This window comes from Schistocerca serialis, chromosome 9 (genome assembly GCF_023864345.2).
Source record: "Schistocerca serialis cubense isolate TAMUIC-IGC-003099 chromosome 9, iqSchSeri2.2, whole genome shotgun sequence".
NCBI classification, from domain to species: Eukaryota; Metazoa; Arthropoda; class Insecta; order Orthoptera; family Acrididae; genus Schistocerca; species Schistocerca serialis.
In genome coordinates, this window is record NC_064646.1 from 82,234,245 (window position 1) to 82,256,680 (window position 22,436).

Below are 22,436 nucleotides of genomic sequence, written 5' to 3' on the forward strand. Positions count from 1 at the left end.
GTGTCCATGGTGACGGCAGGGGGAGGGGGAGGTGGCGTTGATTTTTTGTGGGAAGTGGCGGGAGCAGAGTCGGTGAGGACGCGCTTTTGGGGTTTTTTGGAGACTGGAGGCTGGGAGGAGGAGAGAGGGACGGGGAGGAGAGGGAGGTGGCGGGTGGCAGATCCCTGTGGCGTAGTGGAGGCACCGGGAGAAGCAGCTGGTTCAGTGGCGGCGATGGTGGCTCGGCGCAACGTGCGGGAGATGCAGAAGACGAAGCGACGGGGTCGGTGAGAGAGGGGAAGCCAACCACCTGAGGGGCGGCAGCAGAGGCGGCAACAGATGCGTACGTGAGGGCGTGGGTAGGAGTGGGAGCAGTTGAGGGTGCGGAGGCTGGAGGAAGGGTGTAGAGGTGTGGGTATACAGCAGGGGAGGAGATAGGGGGGTGTGTAAGTGGGGGAAGGGAGGGGGAGGTGGAAGGAGGGAGGCCAGAGGCGGCACTCCAGGAAGTGACTGTGGGAGAGGGGGAGGGGGAGGGGGAGGTGTAGATGACGGTGGAGGTGGGAGTACTCATTGCAGACGAACGGCGACGGACAGACGGACGTGCAGCAGGCGGCGTCGGCGTCGGCGATGGGCAGCGTCGGACGAACAGCAGGCGGCGTCGGCGAACAGACTGACGAACAGCAGGCGGCGGCGGCAACGGTTACGACGACGGCGACGGCGATGGACAGCCAGCAGGCGGACGGACGGCCGGACGGACGGACGGACGGACGAACAGCGACAGCAGCGGGCAGACACACACACAATCTTCGAAGACGGAGATTCCACCCTGAGAGTAGCCCAGGCTTTGCAATCTGACGCTTTCGAAGGAGGGGATCCAACCCTCTAGATGTCAACGAAAGTGAGAAACAGAAGCTTAAATAACGGTGAAATTGCTAAAGTAATACAGGCACACAATCTTTAGTACTTACTAAAATTACATCATGCACTGGAGAATAATGAAACAATTATGCCAAAAGGCGTCGTCAGTAATTAAAATATCATCTCCATTTGTACAACATGTGTAATGGGTACAGGATCAAAGCGAACAGTTTAACAATGTTACTTCGCCTATGAACTGTTGAGACACGAGTGTGAAGGCACTAAGGCGGATTGTTTCGCCGAGAGAGGGCACTTGCATGTGCCAGACTCGCGCATATTACAATCCATAAATACATACATAAGCGCATCAAAATTATTAAAGGTTGTGTTAATTCAAACTTTGTCTTAATAAATAAAGCGTATCACGCCAATTAAAGACATTTATGTAAACTAGAAATATAGAACCAAATTTACCTGTGTCCTAGTGTCAAACGGATAAAGCTTGCGCTTGGAACATCTAACGAGAGAGGGCACTACTGTAATGCGCGAGAGTCTCGCGTAACGTAGGCAGTGAAATACATACTAGCGAAACAACCAAAATGTTATAATAAAACGAAACCATCTGTCTGTATGAATAAAACATAGTAGTCATTTAACCACACATACACATTGAAATTCATAATTAACAAACATCACAATATGTAGATCCCAACAAGATAGGAAAAGCGCATTTCACCGGCATCAATAAGCAAGAAAATAACTCCTAGTCAGCCAGACTATATTACATTAAGGCAATGAGGGGTTTGAAACTGTCTAAAAAATTTTTGTTTCGAAGCTGCACCTGTTCATTAAGAACAAAACCATCTTTTAGAGACAGATGCTTGAAAATCTCTAATTCTTCGAGCAAGTCTAGTTTGTCACCTTTATCAGCTTCATGAAGCAGCTCTACGTCGTCCAGTTCTCTTGGCGTGTGCTGTAAGAGCCATAGATGTTCAGCAAAGGTGGAATTATATACGTTTTCCCCATTTTTACCTAACTTGTGTTCTTTATACCTAACTTTAATGGGTCTACCTGTCTGCCCTATGTAATAGTTTGGGCAGTCGTTACAAGTAATTTTGTATACACCGGACTTAGTGCTGAGTTCTTCTCGTGCTCCAATATTATGAATTACTCTACGTTTGAGGCTATTATTTACGGAAAAAGCAACTCTATAACCGTATTGTTTCTGTAAAAGTCTTTTAATCTTATATGAAACGTTCCCTAAAAATGGAATAGAAATAAAGTTATTACTCTCATAGTTTTTTGCCCTGTAATGTCCTAAAGTAGAAATTTTTTTTTTTTACAGCTGTTTTTTTCTTAGCAATTTGGTCAATTAATTTAGGGTCGTATCCATTGTTAGTGGCTATTGATTTTAATAAAAATATTTCATTTTCAAAACAATTCTGTGCTAAAGGTGTGCTCACAGCGCGATGAACTGCAGAATGAAAAAAGGCGATCTTGTGAGTTTGAGGATGACAGGAATCTGCTGGAATAATATTATCAGAAAAAGTTTCTTTACGGAAAATGTCGAAGCTAATGGTGTTACCCGATAACTTAAGTTTCAAATCAAGAAAATTGAGTTCTCTCTCGTTATTTTGTATCTCTTTTGTAAATTTCATTTTCTCGTGGAAACTGTTGAAAACATGAAACAGTTGTTGTAGATCTTGGTCACAACCTTGAAATAGTATGAGTATATCATCAACATAACGAGCATAAAAAGAAATCTTATTGCCTAATGTAGGGTTGTTTTTGAAGAAATTTTCTTCTAGTGCATTCATAAAGATGTCAGCAAAGATGCCAGCTAACGGGCAACCCATGGCTAAGCCGAATGGTTGCTCATACAATTTACCATTAAACTGAAAGTAATTGTAATCTAGTACAACCTGCAGTAGTGACATAAGTTCCGACAACTGTAGCTCACTTAAAGTTTTGTGTTGTCGAATGTTACCTTCAATAATCTTAAGAGTGATATCCACTGGAACATTAGTGTATAAACTTACGACGTCAAAAGAAACCAAACGAGAGGATGAAGTGATCTCTATTGATTTTAGCTTGTTTATTATCTCAGCACTATTTTTAACAGAGTAATTGTTTTCAAAAACAAAGGCTTCTTTAATTTTAGTGTGTAAAAATCTCGCTAATTTGTGATGTGGGCTCTTTATTCCATTAACAATGGGACGAACTGGGTGTTGACTTTTGTGTACCTTAAACTGACTTCTAAGCGTAGGTGCTCTAGGGTTCATGTTAATTAAGGTTTTCTTTTGAAACTCTTTCATAAGATGTTTACTTCTCCTTAACGTATCTCTAATTTGCTTTTGTAACGTAGGGGTATGATCCTGCTCAATTTCAAATATACCATTTTCTTCGAAAAAAGCCAAACTTTTTGCAATGTATTCACTTTTATAGGCTACAACAAGCGAATTTCCTTTGTCTGATTTAGTGATGAGAGCCTCATTATTTTTTAATTTACGGTTAATACTAGTAATAATGTTACCACCTCTCTGTTTTAAATCACTGTTTTTTACCGACTTGACCTCTCTTTCTATAATTGCGCTACATTCATGAGCTATCCTATTTTGTTGGGATTTTTCAGTTTTTTACTTTAGGAGATAACAGGGCAAAAAACTATGAGAGTAATAACTTTATTTCTATTCCATTTTTAGGGAACGTTTCATATAAGATTAAAAGACTTTTCCAGAAACAATACGGTTATAGAGTTGCTTTTTCCGTAAATAATAGCCTCAAACATAGAGTAATTCATAATATTGGAGCACGAGAAGAACTCAGCACTAAGTCCGGTGTATACAAAATTACTTGTAACGACTGCCCAAACTATTACATAGGGCAGACAGGTAGACCCATTAAAGTTAGGTATAAAGAACACAAGTTAGGTAAAAATGGGGAAAACGTATATAATTCCACCTTTGCTGAACATCTATGGCTCTTACAGCACACGCCAAGAGAACTGGACGACGTAGAGCTGCTTCATGAAGCTGATAAAGGTGACAAACTAGACTTGCTCGAAGAATTAGAGATTTTCAAGCATCTGTCTCTAAAAGATGGTTTTGTTCTTAATGAACAGGTGCAGCTTCGAAACAAAAATTTTTTAGACAGTTTCAAACCCCTCATTGCCTTAATGTAATATAGTCTGGCTGACTAGGAGTTATTTTCTTGCTTATTGATGCCGGTGAAATGCGCTTTTCCTATCTTGTTGGGATCTACATATTGTGATGTTTGTTAATTATGAATTTCAATGTGTATGTGTGGTTAAATGACTACTATGTTTTATTCATACAGACAGATGGTTTCGTTTTATTATAACATTTTGGTTGTTTCGCTAGTATGTATTTCACTGCCTACGTTACGCGAGACTCTCGCGCATTACAGTAGTGCCCTCTCTCGTTAGATGTTCCAAGCGCAAGCTTTATCCGTTTGACACTAGGACACAGGTAAATTTGGTTCTATATTTCTAGTTTACATAAATGTCTTTAATTGGCGTGATACGCTTTATTTATTAAGACAAAGTTTGAATTAACACAACCTTTAATAATTTTGATGCGCTTATGTATGTATTTATGGAATGTAATATGCGTGAGTGTGGCACATGCAAGTGCCCTCTCTCGGCGAAACAATCTACCTTAGTGCCTTCACACTCGTGTCTCAACAGTTCATAGGCGAAGTAACATTGTTAAACTGTTCGCTTTGATCCTGTACCCATTACACATGTTGTACAAATGGAGATGATATTTTAATTACTGACGACGCCTTTTGGCATAATTGTTTCATTATTCTCCAGTGCATGATGTAATTTTAGTAAGTACTAAAGATTGTGTGCCTGTATTACTTTAGCAATTTCACCGTTATTTAAGCTTCTGTTTCTCACTTTCGTTGATATCTAGAGGGTTGGATCCCCTCCTTCGAAAGCGTCAGATTGCAAAGCCTGGGCTACTCTCAGGGTGGAATCTCCGTCTTCGAAGATTGTGTGTGTGTGTCTGTCTGTCTGCCCGCTGCTGTCGCTGTTCGTTCGTTCGTCCGTCCGTCCGTCCGTCCGCCTGCTGGCTGTCCATCGCCGTCGTCGCAACCGCTGCCGCTGCCGCCGCCGCCGCCGCCTGCTGTTCGTCCGCCTGTTCGCCGCCGACGCCGACGCCGACGCCGACGCCGACGCCGCCTGCTGTTCGCCGCTGCCCATCGCCGACGCCGACGCCGCCTGCTGCACGTCCGTCTGTCCGTCGCCGTTCGTCTGCAATGAGTACTCCCACCTCCACCGTCATCTACACCTCCCCCTCCCCCTCTCCCACAGTCACTTCCTGGAGTGCCGCCTCTGGCCTCCCTCCTTCCACCTCCCCTTCCCTTCCTCCACTTACCCACCCCCCTATCTCCTCCCCTGCTGTATACCCACACCTCTACACCCTTCCTCCAGCCTCCACACCCTCAACAGCTCCCACTACTACCCCCGCCCTCACGTACGCCTCTGTTGCCGCCTCTGCTGCCGCCCCTCAGGTGGTTGGCTTCCCCTCTCTCACCGACCCCGTCGCTTCGTCTTCTGCATCTCCCGCACGCATCACGTTGCGCCGAGCCACCATCGCCACCACTGAACCCGCTGCTTCTCCCGGTGCCTCCACTACGCCACAGGGATCTGCCACCCGCCACCTCCCTCTCCTCCCCGTCCCTCTCCCCTCCTCCCAGCCTCCAGTCTCCAAAAAACCCCAAAAGCGCGTCCTTACCGACTCTGCTCCCGCCACTTCCCACAAAAAATCAACGCCACCTCCCCCTCCCCCTCCCCCTGCCGTCACCATGGACACCACCCCTCCTCCTGCCACCCCTACCTTGGCCCCCACCCTCCACACCTTTGTCCTGTCCACTCCCGATCCTAAGTTCCTCGACGCTCGTACCCTCACCAAGGAAATACGAAAGTACTTACCTGGTGCTCCCATCTCCCAACTCATTCCCCGCAGGGACTCAGTCCTTATCAAGTCCCCATCCCCATCATTTCACACAGACCTCCTGCGAAAACTCCCACGAGTTATGTTTGGCCCCCACGCCTCTCTGACACCCTTCCTTTCCGCTTCCACTCCTCGTCAGCCCCAGCCTCCCCGTCGCCCCCCCACCTACACCGCTGTGATCACCAAGCTCAGCCCGGTGATCACAGAGGATGAAGTGTTGGTAGAATTGAACTCCCACCCGGACTTGGACATCCGCTCTGCTCGCCGTATCCACAATGCCTCTGGTCCCACCTACCTCATGCGGGTATTCTCAGAGTCCGCCCCGTCCATAGACCATCTCCTCACCCAGGGTGCCCTGATATACCACCGTCGCCACCCTGTTGAATCCTCCAAATCCCCTCCCCAATCCTACCGTTGCCAACGGTGCCTGATGTACAATGACCACCTGACTCCCAACTGCAAAAACCCCCCCACCTGTCCCCATTGCAAGGCCTCCCACTTTCTCAAGAACTGCCCCAACCTCGCTGCTCCTCCTTCCTGTAATACCTGCAATGGCCCCCATCCCACATACTCCTACAAGTGTAAAGCTAAACCCCCTCCAGCCACCCCTGAACTTACAGTCCCAGTTCGTCCCGTCGATCCTCCTGTCCATCCTAACAATTCCCTCCGTCCACCCCCCACGGCCGAGGACATCATCCGGTTCATTACCGTTGTACTCCAAAACATTCACCCTTTTCAGCGCCCGCACACCTTCCAACAAATATCCCTTGCTGCTCGCTCTGTGTTCCACCTGAACACCTTCGCCACTTACTCCCACAACCAAGCCCACTTCACCTTCACCCGCCTCGACACCCTAGTTTAAGTCTCTTCCCTTCCCTCTCTTCCCCCCCTCCTTCCCGTCATGGCGCGGCACGAGTCTCGCATCCTCTTCCAGAACATTCGCTCCTTCCGCTCCAACAAATACCTCCTCATGCACACCCTCTCCCACCACCAGGTCGACACCTTCCTCCTGAATGAAACCTTTCTCCAGCCCCACCATTCTGTCCGCTCCTCCCCCTATATCCTCCACCGCACTGATGCTCCTGGTCCTCGTGCGCAGGGTGGAGTCGCGATTGGCCACCTTAAGCATATCCCCGTCCGGCCACAACCTCTCCTCAATGACCCCACTGAACACCTTATCCTTAGCGTCTTCTTCCCCTCCCTCACCATTACCTGTGCCACCATCTATGTCCGCTCCACTGCTCCTCTTCCTTATGACTTCATCTCACACATTGATCACACCTTCTCCACCTATGTGATTGCCGCCGACCTCAACGTCCATAGCCGCACTCCTGCTGCCCTTCGGCGGTGGCATCAGTTCCTCTCCACAATCCAGGGTGACCTTGTTCCCATTCCGCAGCACACCCGACCCGAAAGTAACACCACCCCCGATGTTGTCATTGCCTCCGCCAACCTCCTTGGGCGTATCACTGTCGCCGTCCTTGACCCCACAGGTAGCGATCACCTCCCTGTCCTTCTCACCATAACGTCTGCAAACCGCCCCCCTCCAGCTCCGCAACCTGCACCCCCTCCCAAGGTCGTCCATGACTATCGCCGTGCCAACTGGGCTGCCTACCGGGACTCCATCTCCACCCAGGTCGAAAGCCACCCTCTTACCTATCGCCATCCTGACGACATCATCCGCGCCTCGTCCTTCCTTCAGACGGTAATTACTGACGCCGTGGAGGCCCATGTTCCTACTAAAACCATCCACCCACACCGTCCCACTCTCCCTCCGCGGGCTGTCCTCCTCCTCCGTGAATCCCGCCGCCTCTATCGCTCCTTCCTCCGCACTCGTGACAGGGATACACTCCAACGCCACCGGCAAATACAGCGACACGTACGGAACCTTATTACAGCAACGAAACGCCGGGACTGGCGCCAGACCTGCACACGACTCAATGCCACCCTCCCTATCAACTCCTCCAAGTACTGGTCTGCCTTCCATCGTCTTACTGGTTCCCTTTCCGCTCCCCACTACCCCCTTCTCCATAACGATCGCCCCCTTCCAGACAACCTCAGTAAGGCCAACCACTTCGCTTCCCACCTTTCCGAGGTCTTCTCCATCCCCGATGATCCCCACTTTGATTATTCTCTTTTCCCCACCGTCATGGAACGTGCTGATACCTCAGTCGCTCCACTTGCTCCTAGTCTCCAGTACTTGGGGCAGTTGCCCCCCTCGGACGTCAACACTCCCATCACAGCACAAGACATTAAACTTCTCCTCCAGTCCAAACGCAACACGGCCCCTGGTCACGACTGTGTCACCTACCGTCACCTTCGAGAAAGCCCCTATTCCTTCCTAACTGTCCTCGCCCATCTCTATAATGTCATCCTCTCTACTGGCTTCTACCCTGACCTGTGGAAGACCTCCCGCGTCCTCCTCTTCCTCAAACCCAACAAACCCCCTTCTGCCGCCTCTTCCTATCGTCCCATCTGCCTCACCTCCGTCTTCAGTAAGGTCCTTGAATCCATCCTCTCCCACCGTATCCATCGGCACCTTGCTCAACACCACCTCCTCCCCCTTACCCAGTGTGGCTTCCGACCCTCCTTCTCTGCTGATGACCAACTCCTCAACCTTGTTCACCTTCTGTCCCTCCAGCTCAACTCCCGTCGCTCCGCCATTTTTGTTTCCCTTGACCTCCAAAATGCCTATGACCGTGTATGGCATCCCGGTCTCCTCTTTAAACTCCAAACCTACGCCCTGCCTATCAATTTTGTCCGTCTGGTCGCTTCCTTCCTCTCGCACCGTCCTTCCTATGTCGCCCTCCACAACACCAACTCCCGTATCTTTTATCCCACGGCTGGCGTCCCCCAGGGTTCTGTCCTCTCCCCTCTCCTTTATCTGTTGTATACAGCTGATATGCCCAAGCCACCCCCACCAGTTCACCTTCTCCAATATGCTGATGACACCGCCTTCCTGGCTCTCTATCCTACCCTTCAAAGGTCTCAACGTACCCTCCAAACCCACCTTAACCAGTTCACCACTTGGTGTAACCAGTGGCTCCTCCGTCTCAACCCCTCCAAAACCCAGGCAATCATCATAGGCCGTACCACTCGCTCCTTTCGCCTCCAAGATTTCTACCTCACCCTTTATGGTCGTCCTATCCAACTCACCCCCACCCTGAAATACCTTGGCCTCACCCTTGACCGACACCTCACCTGGACCCCTCATCTCCTGACCATCCAGCAGAAAGCCCATTCCCGCCTCCGCCTGCTGAAACTCCTGTCCGGCCGGACATGGGGATTGCATCCTTCTACCATCCTCCACACCTACAAATCCCTCATCCGTCCTATCCTCTGTTATGCCAGCGTCGCCTGGATCTCCGCCCCCACCCGCTTTTACAAGGCCCTCCAAATCCTTGAACGCCATGCGCTCCGCCTTGCCTTCCGTATCCGCCTTCCTTCCCCCACACGGCTCCTGTATGAACTGATCCCCTTCCCCCACCTCCTCTTGTTCCTCCAACATCTCCGCATCCTTTACATTGTTCGCAGGGTTGATCCCCCCCACCCTCTGGTTTCCTCCTTCCTCTCCACCCCCCGCCCGTTGCCGCGCCTCTATCGCTGTATCCCTCCCTCTCTCCACCTCCACACCCTCCATCTCCTTCATCAGGGCAATTTCCAACGCCTCCCCCTCCCGGATGACGAACTTCGCCGTGACATATACCCTTCCTTCCAACTATAACCCGGCCTTGTTCCCCCCCCCCCCTCCCCAGGGCCCCCTTCTCCTCTTTCCTCCTTCTCCCAGAGCGGATTTTCCTCCATCCCCCCCTCCCCTGAGACCCTGCACCCCATACTTGCCTCTCTCCTTCCCACATCCCTCCCTACCTGGCCCTCTTCCGAGCGCCCCCCATTTCCCCTCCCCCATCTCTTCCCCTCCCTCCCTTCTTCAGGTCTCCCTCATCTCCTTGAACCTGGCAGATCCTCTGTATTGATCAACATCAGTGTGCCACGTCAGTGTTGTGTTTCGTGCTTTTCTCGTGTGCGTCAAGAGGTGTGATTTTAATTGTGTGCTGCCTTGAGGTTCGCCGTCAGTGCTACGCTGTGTGCTATGCCAGCCGTCAACACCTTTATGCTCCAGTCATACTGTGCCTTGTGTTTCTTTTAATCGTCGCAGTGTGTGGCTTTTTGTGTGTGCTACTTTTAAACAGTTTTTTATCTCCATTTTACAGTCACCCCGTTTTTTGTATATTGCCTTCCATGATGTTCTCCCTTTTTATATCTATGTTCGCCTTCTTCTCTCCTTTGCTGTTTTTAAATGTCTTCTATTGTTTTGTTCTATGTCTTTCGGCTGAAGAGCAGCGCATATGCTGCTGCCAGCCCGCCCCGATAGGGGAATTGAAATACAATAAAGAAAAAAAAAAAAAAAAAAAAACTTTCGTTGATATGGCTTTTCTAATGAATGTGTCTTTCTATTCAGGAAATGTACTTCTGATGAAGGTATATTTATATGTACCGAAACCTTGGTCAAGAATTTTAATAAAAAAATTCTATCCTGCAACTGTTTTTGGCTGCCATTCTTTATTGTGCATTATATTATAGCTGCTAATGTATGTTGTAGCAACAACTTTTGGTCACTATCATACATCTCACTCTGTACTGTAATGGCTAGGAACTAAATTCGAAGTACTGTTCTGCTGTTACGTGCTTTCAGACATATTTCACTGGACACACAGTCAGGTTTGACATTATGAAAACGCTTGGAAGGTTGACAAGACTTGCAGGGTTTCCCAGAAGCAAACGTGGAACGGTGACGGAAATGATCACGTAGAGCCAAAAAAGTACATTCATATTTGCAAACGCTCAATTTCGATTGTTTCTCGAGGTAAACGCTTGGACTGTTTACCAATGAGAAATGGTTTCTTTTCTTATTTATGCCTTTCGTATGATCTTCTGTCAGCTCACAAGTTTATTATTGTTCATAACACAATTTTCAACAGCTCATAATAAATTTACTGCTAATACACGTACATAATTTATGCATACTTAAAGCTAAAAGTGCTACTTGAAAATGGCCAAGCTGCCGAACGAATTGATGAAGTAAAAGAACAAAAAATAGCGACGTGCTGCAACCAAGATGAAAATATGGTTTTGCCATTTGCAGAAAAAAAGGTGGATGCAGATCTCACTTGGAATAAAATATTTAAATGTTCAACAATTAACGATACGTTTATCACTGTAGGGCACAGTGGGTTCCAAACAAGTCACAATGAACGTTTGAGAGGCCTACCATCAGCTTCAGCAAGAACAAGAAAATTATGTGTCGCTTCTTTTTCACTGTCTCTGTTCCTCAATGGTACACCGGTATCAAAATTGTGACCTATGTGTTCACCTCACGCAACCACCTTTCCTCTGTACATTTCTGCCTTCAGACAACATCATAAGTCTAACAAAATGCCGAACAAAGCCGAGTAAGCCTCGCTCTCTGAAAATTCCGTACAAATCAAATTATGTATGTAGATAATAATAATAATAGTTGTTGTTGTTGTGGTCTTCAGTCCTGAGACTGGTTTGATGCAGCTCTCCATGCTAATCTATCCTGTGCAAGCTCCTTCATCTCCCAGTACCTACTGCAACCTACATCCTTCTGAATCTGCTTAGTGTATTCATCTCTTGGTCTCCCTCTACGATTTTTACCCGCCACGCTGCCCTCCAATGCTAAATTTGTGATCCATTCATGCCTCAGAACATGTCCTACCAACCGGTCCCCTCTTCTTGTCAAGTTGTGCCACAAACTCCTCTTCTCCCCAATACCTCCTCATTAGTTATGTGATCTACCCATCTAATCTTCAGCATTCTCCTGTAACACCACATTTCGAAAGCTTCTATTCTCTTCTTGTCCAAACTATTTATCGTCCATGTTTCTCTTCCATACATGGCTACACTCCATACAAATACTTTCAGAAACGATTTCCTGATACTTAAATCTATACTCGATGTTAACAAATTTCTCTTCTTCAGAAACGCTTTCCTTGCCATTGCCAGTCTAGATTTGATAACCTCTCTAGTTCAACCATCATCAGTTATTTTGCTCCCCAAATAGCAAAACTCTTTTACTACTTTAAGTGTCTCATTTCCTAATCTAATTCCCTCAGCATCAACCGGCTTAATTCGACTACATTCCACTATCCTCGCTTTACTTTTGTTGATGTTCATCTTATATCTTCCTTTCAAGACACTGTCCATTCCGTTCAACTGCTCTTCCAACTCCTTTGCAGTCTCTGACAGAATCACAATGTCATTGGCGAACCTCAAAGTTTTTATTTCTTCTCCCTGGATTTTAATACCTACTCCAAATTTCTCTTTAGTTTCCTTTACTGCTTGCTCAGTAACAGTAATAATAACAAATGCTGGAACAAAATAATGTGCAATCAGAAGAAGAAGAAAATACAGTAATGGACTCAAACATCCCAGAGCAAACAAAGAAAGAACAATACGCATCAATTAAACAATCAGAGGAAAACGAAATCTTAAGACAGCCACCAGAACAAGCCCAAATAGAACACGAAGTGACACACATGCTAGATATAGAAGAAAAATTTCAGCTGACATATATAGAGTACAAAGACACAAACACAAACATTAGACCATTCTTGCATAGACCACCAAATAACCCACAAGTCGAAACAACAATAACAACTATCAACACAATCATACACTACAAAATAAATGAAAATACAACTATGGAAGAGTTACAACTACTGGTTTATATAGGAGCACTCAATACACTAAATATACACACCAGGGAGAGATCAGAACCAACCAACACACAGAAGAAACCCACAAAACCAGCATGGCAACACAGGCTACAGATCAGAATAGAAAAACTGAGAAAAGACATCTGACAGCTAACACAATTTAAAAGAAATGAAATATCAGACAAAAAACGAAAAAGGTTAGGCAAAATCTCACAACAAGAAGCGATAGAGCAATTAGATGAAATGAAGCAGAAATTACAAGCATTGGCCAAACGACTTAGAAGATACAAAAAAAAGTGAAAATAGAAGGAAACAAAACCAAACATTCAACACAAACCAAAAGAAATTTTACCAGACAATAGATAACACACATTAAAATAGACAGTCCACCAAACATAACAGACATGGAATACTTCTGGAGCAACATATGGTCAAACCCTGTACAACATAACAGACATGCACGGTGGATACAAGAAGAAACAGACACATACAAGATAATACCTCAAATGCCTGAAGTGGTAATTTTGCAACATGAAATCACCCGAGCAATTAATTCTACCCACAATTGGAAAGCCCCTGGAAAAGATAAAATAACACATTTCTGGCTAAAGAAGTTCACCTCAACACATTCGCATCTAACTAAATTATTTAACAGTTACAGTGCAGACCCATACAAATTCCCTGATACACTTACACATGGAATAACTTATCTGAAACCTAAAGATCAAGCAGATACAGCAAACCCAGCTAAATATCGCCCCATAACATGCCAACCAACAATATACAAAATATTAACTTCAGTCATTACACAGAAATTAATGACACATACAACACAGAACAAAATTATAAATTATAAATGAAGAACAAAAAGGCTGTTGCAAAGGAGCACAAGGATGTAAAGAGCAACTGATAATAGATGCAGAGGTGACATAGCAAGCTAAAACTAAACAAAGGTCGCTACACTACGCATACATTGATTACCAAAAAGCTTTTGATAGTGTACCCCACTCATGGTTACTACAAATATTGGATGTATACAAAGTAGATCCTAAATTGCTACAGTTCCTAAACATAGTAATGAAAAATTGGAAAACCACACTTAATATTCAAACAACTTCAAATAATATCACATCACAGCCAATACAGATTAAGCTCATTAAGTCCTTTCTGGTTCTGCCTTGCTCTGAACCCACTATCCAACATCCTAAATAATACAGATTATGGATACAATATTACTGGCACATACCAACACAAAATCACACATTTGCAATACATGGATGATCTAAAACTACTAGCAGCAACAACTCAACAACTCAACCAATTACTAAAGATAACAGAAGTATTCAGCAATGATATAAATATGGCTTTTGGAACAGACAAATGTAAGAAAAATAGCAGAGTCAAGGGCAAACACTCTAAACAAGAAGATTACATATTGGATAACCACAGTGACTGCATAACAGCGACGGAAAAAACAGATTCCTATAAATATCTAGGCTACAGACAAAAAATAGGATTAGATAATACAAATATTAAAGAAGAACTAAAAGAAAAATATAGACAAAGACTAACAAAAATACTGATAACAGAATTGACAGCAAGAAACAAGACAAAAGCTATAAATACGAACTTATGCTATACCAATATTGACCTACTCATTTGGAGTAGTGAAATGGAGTAACACAAACCCAGAAGCACTCAATACACTTACACGATCACAATGCCACAAATATAGAATACATCACACACATTCAGCAACAGAAAGAGTCACATTAAGCATAAAGGAAGGAGGAAGGGGATTTATCGACATAAAAACCCTATATTATGGACAAGTAGACAATTTAAGAAAATTCATTATAGAACGAGCAGAAACTAGCAGAATACACAAAGCAATCACTCATATAAATACATCGGCTACACCATTGCAATTTCATAACCACTTCTACAACCCTTTAGATCACATAACATCAACAGATACGAAGAAAGTAAATTGGAAAAAGAAAACACTACATGGCAAGCACCCATATCATCTAACACAGCCACACATTGATCAAGACGCATCCAACACCTGGCTAAGAAAAGGCAATATATACAGTGAGACGGAAGGATTCGTGATTGTAATACAGGATCAAACAATAAACACCAGATATTACAGCAAGCATATTGTTAAAGATTCCAATACCACAACAGATAAATGCAGACTTTGCAAACAACAAATAGAAACAATAGATCACATCACAAGCGGATGTACAATACTAGCAAATACAGAATACCCCAGAAAACATGACAATGTAGCAAAAATAATACATCAACAACTTGCCATACAACATAAACTAATAAAACAACACGTTCACACATACAAGTATGCACCACAAAATGTACTGGAGAATGATGAATACAAATTATACTGGAACAGAACCATTATAACAGATAAAACAACACCACATAACAAACCTGACATCATACGCACCAATAAAAAGAAGAAATTAACACAACTAATCGAAACATCCATACCCAATACAAAAAATATACAGAAGAAAACAGGAGAAAAAATTGAAAAATACATCCAACTGGCTGAGGAAGTCAAGGACATGTGGCATCAGGATAAAGTTGACACTATACCAATTATACTGTCAACTACAGGAGTCATACCGCACAATATACACCAATACATCAGCGCAATACAGCTATATCCAAATGTATATATACAACTACAGAAATCTGTAATTATTGATACATGTTCAATTTCCCGAAAGTTCCTAAATGCAATGTAACATATACTGTACAATTAAAAGGAAGTCACGCGTGATCAAGGTCCGCGTCACTTCCCATTTTAACCAGACATAACTTCTGAGAAAGGAAAGAAATATAATAATAATAATTCCGTGTGGCTCTGTAGCTCGGTGCAAGTTTTTGTATTTGACGTCACTTCGGGGACTTGCTTGTCCCTAACCGACGCCAGTTATTCAATTGGGGAATGAGGACCTAAAGTTTAGCGTTGAATCCGAACCACGTCTTGTTTGGAGCGACTCCTCACATAATTGAGATGTGAACGCTTGGTTAAGACGAATACTGAAAAAATCAGTGGTTCGACCGAGATTCTATCCCGTGCCCTCTCGGTTGCCAGGCACGTGCTTTACCCTGAGACCTGCATGTTCTCAGAGGTTTTGATTAGTAGGCCTGAGAGTATCAAAATTTAATGTGTGTAACTATTACGGTATATTGATAATTTTTACTTATGGACCGTCTGACAGCAACTGAAAAGTTGAAGATATCTATAAATGTTCTAGATAAACGGTAAGTACACTAAAGGTTTTGGTGAGTGAGTTTAAATGAAGGACATAAACGACCGTATCTTTTGAATGCATTGACTTAGAACCTCTGCCAAGGAACAGCAGACCTTAGTATTTGACACAAATTTAACTTCATACCGCTACCCGTTCCTAAGAAAAAGCGATCTTAACAGGCAGACGAACAACGAGTGATTCTATAGCGGTTCCATTTTTAGCGACTGAGGTACGAAATCCTAAAAAAATCTTCTAACAATAATAAATGATTCTTTTGTTTACGATGACAGTTTAATTTTCATAATTCTGTTGTGTAAGGTCGTAGAGGTACAGTTTTGTTTACGATGACAGTTTAATTTTCATAATTCTGTTGTGTAAGGTCGTAGAGGTACAGACGCAAACAATATCCCTAAACTCAGATTGGAATGTATACCGCAGAGACAGGCTGGAAAGTGAAGGGGGAGGCGTGTTTATAGCGATAAGAAGTGCAATAGTATCGAAGGAAATTGACAGAGATCCGAAATGTGAAATGATTTGGGTGAAGGTCACGGTTAAAGCAGGCTCAGACATGGTAATTGGATGTCTTTATAGGCCCCCTGGCTCAGCAGCTGTTGTGGCTGAGCTCCTGAAGGATAATTTGGAAAATTTTTCGAGTAGATTTCCCCACCATGTTATAATTCTGGGTGGAGATTTTAATTTGCCGGATATAGACTGGGAGACTCAAACGTTCATAACGGATGGTAGGGACAAAGAATCCAATGAAATTTTTTTAAGAGCTTTATCTGAAAACTACCTTGAGCAGTTAAACAGAGGACCGGCTCGTGGCGATAACATATTAGACCTTCTGGTGACAAACAGACCCAAACTATTTGAAACAGTTAACGCAGAACAGGGAATCAGCGATCATAAAGCGGTTACGGCATCGATGATTTCAGCCGTAAATAGAAATATTAAAAAAGGTAGGAAGATTTTTCTGTTTAGCAAAAGTGACAAAAAGCAGATTACAGAGTACCTGACGGCTCAACACAAAAGTTTTGTCTCAAGTACAGATAGTGTTGAGGGTCAGTGGACAAAGTTGAAAACCATCGTACAATATGCGTTAGATGAGTATGTGCCAAGCAAGATCGTAAGAGATGGAAAAGAGCCACCGTGGTACAACAACCGAGTTAGAAAACTACTGCGGAAGCAAAGGGAACTTCACAGCAAACATAAACATAGCCAAAGCCTTGCAGACAAACAAAAATTACGCGAAGCGAAATGTAGTGTGAGGAGGGCTATGCGAGAGGCGTTCAATGAATTCGAAAGTAAAGTTCTATGTACTGACTTGGCAGAAAATCCTAAGAAATTCTGGTCTTATGTCAAAGCAGTAGGTGGATCAAACCAAAATGTCCAGACCACTCTGTGACCAAAATGGTACTGAAACAGAGGATGACAGACTAAAGGCCGAAATACTAAATGTCTTTTTCCAAAGCTGTTTCAGAGAGGAAGACTGCACTGTAGTTCCTTCTCTAGATTGTCGCATAGATGACAAAATGGTAGATATCGAAATAGACGACAGAGGGATAGAGAAACAATTAAAATCGCTCAAAAGAAGAAAGGCTGCTAGACCTGATGGGATACCAGTTCTGTTTTACACAGAGTACGCGAAGGAACTTGCCCCCCTTCTTGCAGCGGTGTACCGTAGGTCTCTAGAAGAGCGCGGCGTTCCAAAGGATTGGAAAAGGGCACAGGTCATCCCCGTTTTCAAGAAGGGACGTCGAACAGATGTACAGAACTATAGACCTATATCTCTAACGTCGATCAGCTGTAGATTTTTGGAACACGTATTATGTTCGAGTATAATGACTTTCCTGGAGACTAGAAATCTACTCTGTAGGAATCAGCATGGGTTTCGAAAAAGACGGTCGTGTGAAACCCAGCTCGCGCTATTCGTCCACGAGACTCAGAGGGCCATTGACACGGGTTCACAGGTAGGTGCCGTGTTTCTTGACTTCCGCAAGGCGTTCGATACAGTTCCCCATAGTCGTTTAATGAACAAAGTAAGAGCATATGGACTATCAGACCAATTGTGTGATTGGATTGAGGAGTTCCTAGATAACAGAACGCAGCATGTCATTCTCAATGGAGAGAAGTCTTCCGAAGTAAAAGCGATTTCAGGTGTGCCACAGGGGAGTGTCATGGGACCGTTGCTGTTCACAATATACATAAATGACCTGGTGGATGACATCGGAAGTTCACTGAGGCTTTTTGCAGATGACGCTGTGGTGTATCGAGAGGTTGTAACAATGGAAAATTGTACTGAAATGCCGGAGGATCTGCAGCGAATTGACGCATGGTGCAGGGAATGGCAATTGACTCTCAGTGTATACAAGTGTAATGTGCTGCGAATACATAGAAAGATAGATCCCTTATCATTTAGCTACAAAATAGCAGGTCAGCAGCTGGAAGCAGTTAATTCCATAAATTATCTGGGAGTACGCATTAGGAGTGATTTAAAATGGAATGATCACATAAAGTTGATCGTCGGTAAAGCAGATGCCATACTGAGATCAGTGGAAGAATCCTAAGGAAATGCAATCCGAAAACAAAGGAAGTAGGTTACAGTACGCTTGTTCGCCCACTGCTTGAATACTGCTCAGCGGTGTGGGATCCGTAACCAGATAGGGTTGATAGAAGAGATAGAGAAGATCCAACGGAGAGCAGCGCGCTTCGTTACAGGATCATTTAGTAATCACGAAAGCGTTACGGGGATGATAGATAAACTCCAGTGGAAGACTCTGCAGGAGAGACGCTCAGTAGCTCGGTACGGGCTTTTGTTAAAGTTTCGAGAACATACCTTCACCGAAGAGTCCAGCAGTATATTGCTCCCTCCTACGTATATCTCGCGAAGAGACCATGAGGATAAAATCAGAGAGATTAGAGCCCACACAGAGGCATACCGACAATCCTTCTTTCCACGAACAATACGAGACTGGAATAGAAGGGAGAACCGATAGAGGTTCCCTCCGCCACACACCGTGAGGTGGCTTGTGGAGTATGGATGTAGATGTAGATGTAGACCCATGATAGCTACGTGTTCGATTTTCTGCTTCCCTGTAGACTACCGTACCGACTGAGCCATAACTCCCATCATCTCATTATACTGGGTGATCAAAAAGTCAGTATAAATTTGAAAACTGAATACATCACGGAATAATGTAGATAGAGAGGTACAAATTGACACACATGCTTGGAATGACATGGGATTTTATTAGAACCAAAAAAATACAAATGTTCAAAAAATGTCCGACAGATGGCGCTTCATCTGATCAGAATAGCAATAATTAGCATAACAAAGTAAGACAAAGCAAAGACGGTGTTCTCTACAGGAAATGCTCAATATGTCCACCATCATTCGTCAACAATAGCTGTAGTCGCTGAATAATGTTGTGAACAGCACTGTAAAGCATGTCCGGAGTTATGGTGAGACACTGGCGTCTGATGTTGTCTTTCAGCATCCCTACAGATGTCGGTCGATCACGATACACTTGCGACTTCAGGTAACCCCAAAGCCAATAATCGCACGGACTGAGGTCTGGGGACCTGGAAGGCCAAGCATGACTAAAGTGGCGGCTGAGCACACGATCATCACCAAACGACGTCCGCAAGAGATCTTTCACGCGTCTAGCAATATGGGGTGGAGCGCCATCCTGCATAAACATTGTACGTTCCAGCAGGTGGTTATCAGCCAGGCTGGGGATGATGCGATTCTGTAACATATCGGCGTACCTCTCACCCGTCACGGTAGCAGTTTTTCTGTCCAGCGCCATCTGTCGGACATTTTGTGAACTTTGTTTATTTTTGTTCTAATAAAACCCCATGTCATTCCAAGCATGCGTGTCAATTTTTACCTCTCTATCTACATTATTCCGTGGTTTATTAAGTTTTCAAATTTATACTGACTTTTTGATCACCCTGTACTTGTTGAGTGTTGTAAATCGTGTGAGTGACCCGTATGTGTGTGTAGCACGCGAAATCAAGGCTCTGAAGTTTTCTAACAAAGGTCGTGCTTCGTTGGTAACACTTGAAGTACCGAGCGAGGTGGCGCAGTGGCTAGCAAACTGGACTTGCGTTCGGGAGGACGACGGTTCAATCCCGCGTCCAGCCATTCTGATATAGGTTTTCTTAAATCGCTCCAGGCAAACGCCGGGATGGTGCCTTTGAAAGGGCACGGCCGACTTCCTTCCACATCCTTCCCTAAACCGATGAGACCGATGACCTCGCTGTTTGGTCTCCTCCCCCACACAACCCAACCAACCCCCTTGAAGTACAGTATGTCTGGACGACACATCTCCATATCTTGCAGAGTCTATCCATGTGAGGGGACAGTATTGATAGCAGTATGGTGAAAACTTCGTATACTCGCAGAAATATGACTCTCACTTGCAGGAATACCGACACTTGCACATTTGACAGGCCATATGAAAGTCGCTTTGCTTTGAAATTCACGTACAACTGTTCGTAAGAATACGAACTACTGAATTTTGTACTTTAGTATTCAGTTCTGACTGATCTGGTGAAGAAAAATTACGTGTCTTGGAATGAGTCACTATACAATTTAAAGAACTCTGATAAAAAATCTGAAAACCAACGTAAAGGCCTATAAAAATTTAAAATACGAAAAAGGGTTACAGTGCAGGGTGATTCAAAAAGAATACCACAACTTTAAAATTGTGTATTTAATGAAAGAAACATAATATAACCTTCTGTTATACATCATTACAAAGAGTATTTAAAATGGTTTTTTTTTCACTCAAAAACAAGTTCAGAGATGTTCAATATGGCCCCCTCCAGACACTCGAGCAATATCAACCCGATACTCCAACTCGTTCCACACTCTCTGTAGCGTATCAGGCGTAACAGTTTGGATACCTGCTGTTATTTCTCGTTTCAAATCATCAATGGTGGATGGGAGAGGTGGCCGAAACACCATATCTTTAACATACCCCCATAAGAAAAAATCGCAGGGGGTAAGATCAGGGCTTCTTGGAGGCCAGTGATGAAGTGCTCTGTCACGGGCTGCCTGGCGGCCGATCCATCGCCTCGGGATAAGGTTTCATAACTAACCTTTTTCGTAGGACTCTCCATACAGTTGATAGTGGAATTTGCAGCTCTCTGTTAGCTCTGCAAGTCGATTTTCCTGGACTGCGAACAAATGCTTGCTGGATGCGTGCTACATTTTCATCACTCGTTCTCGGCCGTCCAGAACTTTTCCCTTTGCACAAACACCCATTCTCTGTAAACTGTTTACACCAACGTTTAATACACCACCTATCAGGAGGTTTAACACCATACTTCGTTCGAAATGCACGCTGAACAACTGTCGTCGATTCACTTCCGCCGTACTCAATAACACAAAAAGCTTTCTGTTGAGCGGTCGCCATCTTAGCATCAACTGACGCTGACGCCTAGTCAACAGCGCCTCAAGCGAACAAATGTACAACTAAATTAAACTTTATAGCTCCCTTAATTCGCCGACAGATAGTGCTTAGCTCTGCCTTTTGTCGTTGCAGAGTTTTAAATTCCTAAAGTTGTGGTATTCTTTTTGAATCACCCTGTATTATATAGCACCCATGGCTACAGCGCATCTAGTTAGCCACATAGGTACTGGCCTCTTGTCGACTTGGTAATACTTTAATGCTCTTCTACACAAATCAAGGCGGTTCCAGAACGACAATGTAAGACCGTGTAGTGGTTAGCACAATGGACCCAATGTCTGGAGGACGACGGTTCAAACCCGGGTCCGGCCATACTGATTTAGGTTTTCCGTGATTTTTCTACATCGCTTCAGGCAAATTTAGGGATGGTTTCCTAGACAGGTCACTGCCGATTCCCTTCTCCATACTTCTCTAATCCGAGAGGACGATGACCTCGCTGTTTCGTCCCCTCCCCCAAATCAACCAGCGAAAAATATAGTTCCTTTAAAATGTCTAAAGAAAAACTACTGAAACCCGCTCATGAAGTTCAGGTGATAACGGAAGATTATCTGTATTAAATATCTGACTTCGCTGAAGGAGTAGAAGGATGATTCAGTGATTTGAAGACGTCTAAAACTTCACTTTCATACCTGGAAGATCCGTTCACTGTTGACGTCGTTGGGATGGCCTTTGGCTGTCCTGTATCACCGTCAATGATAAAGGATTCAACAGCTGCAGAGGTGGAGTTGCTAGAGGTTCAAGACGTCGAAAGATGACCAGGACGGAAACAAAGAGGTTATTGATATGGTAAATTTCGGAAGAAGGCTCCAGAAGCTAGCCGTTCCAAAAGAATGTTAAGCTTGGAACGTGTTACATTCCTAAATGGCACAGTGGTTTAAATTTAACATTAATGGACATATTTTTCAGTGCCTTTAGTGCAACTACAATTCAGACTAGGAATTTTTTATTTTTTAATTGCTACCTGTTTTTAAACAAAAAATCCTCTTGAAGTAAATGGTCTTAGCTCTGTCACAAGTTACACTGACAAGTATCGTATTTTATTTCTTGGTGCTGACTAATTTCTGACATCTGAGTCCGTTTTCAAACAATCCGTACTATCAGTGTGGCAACACCGGC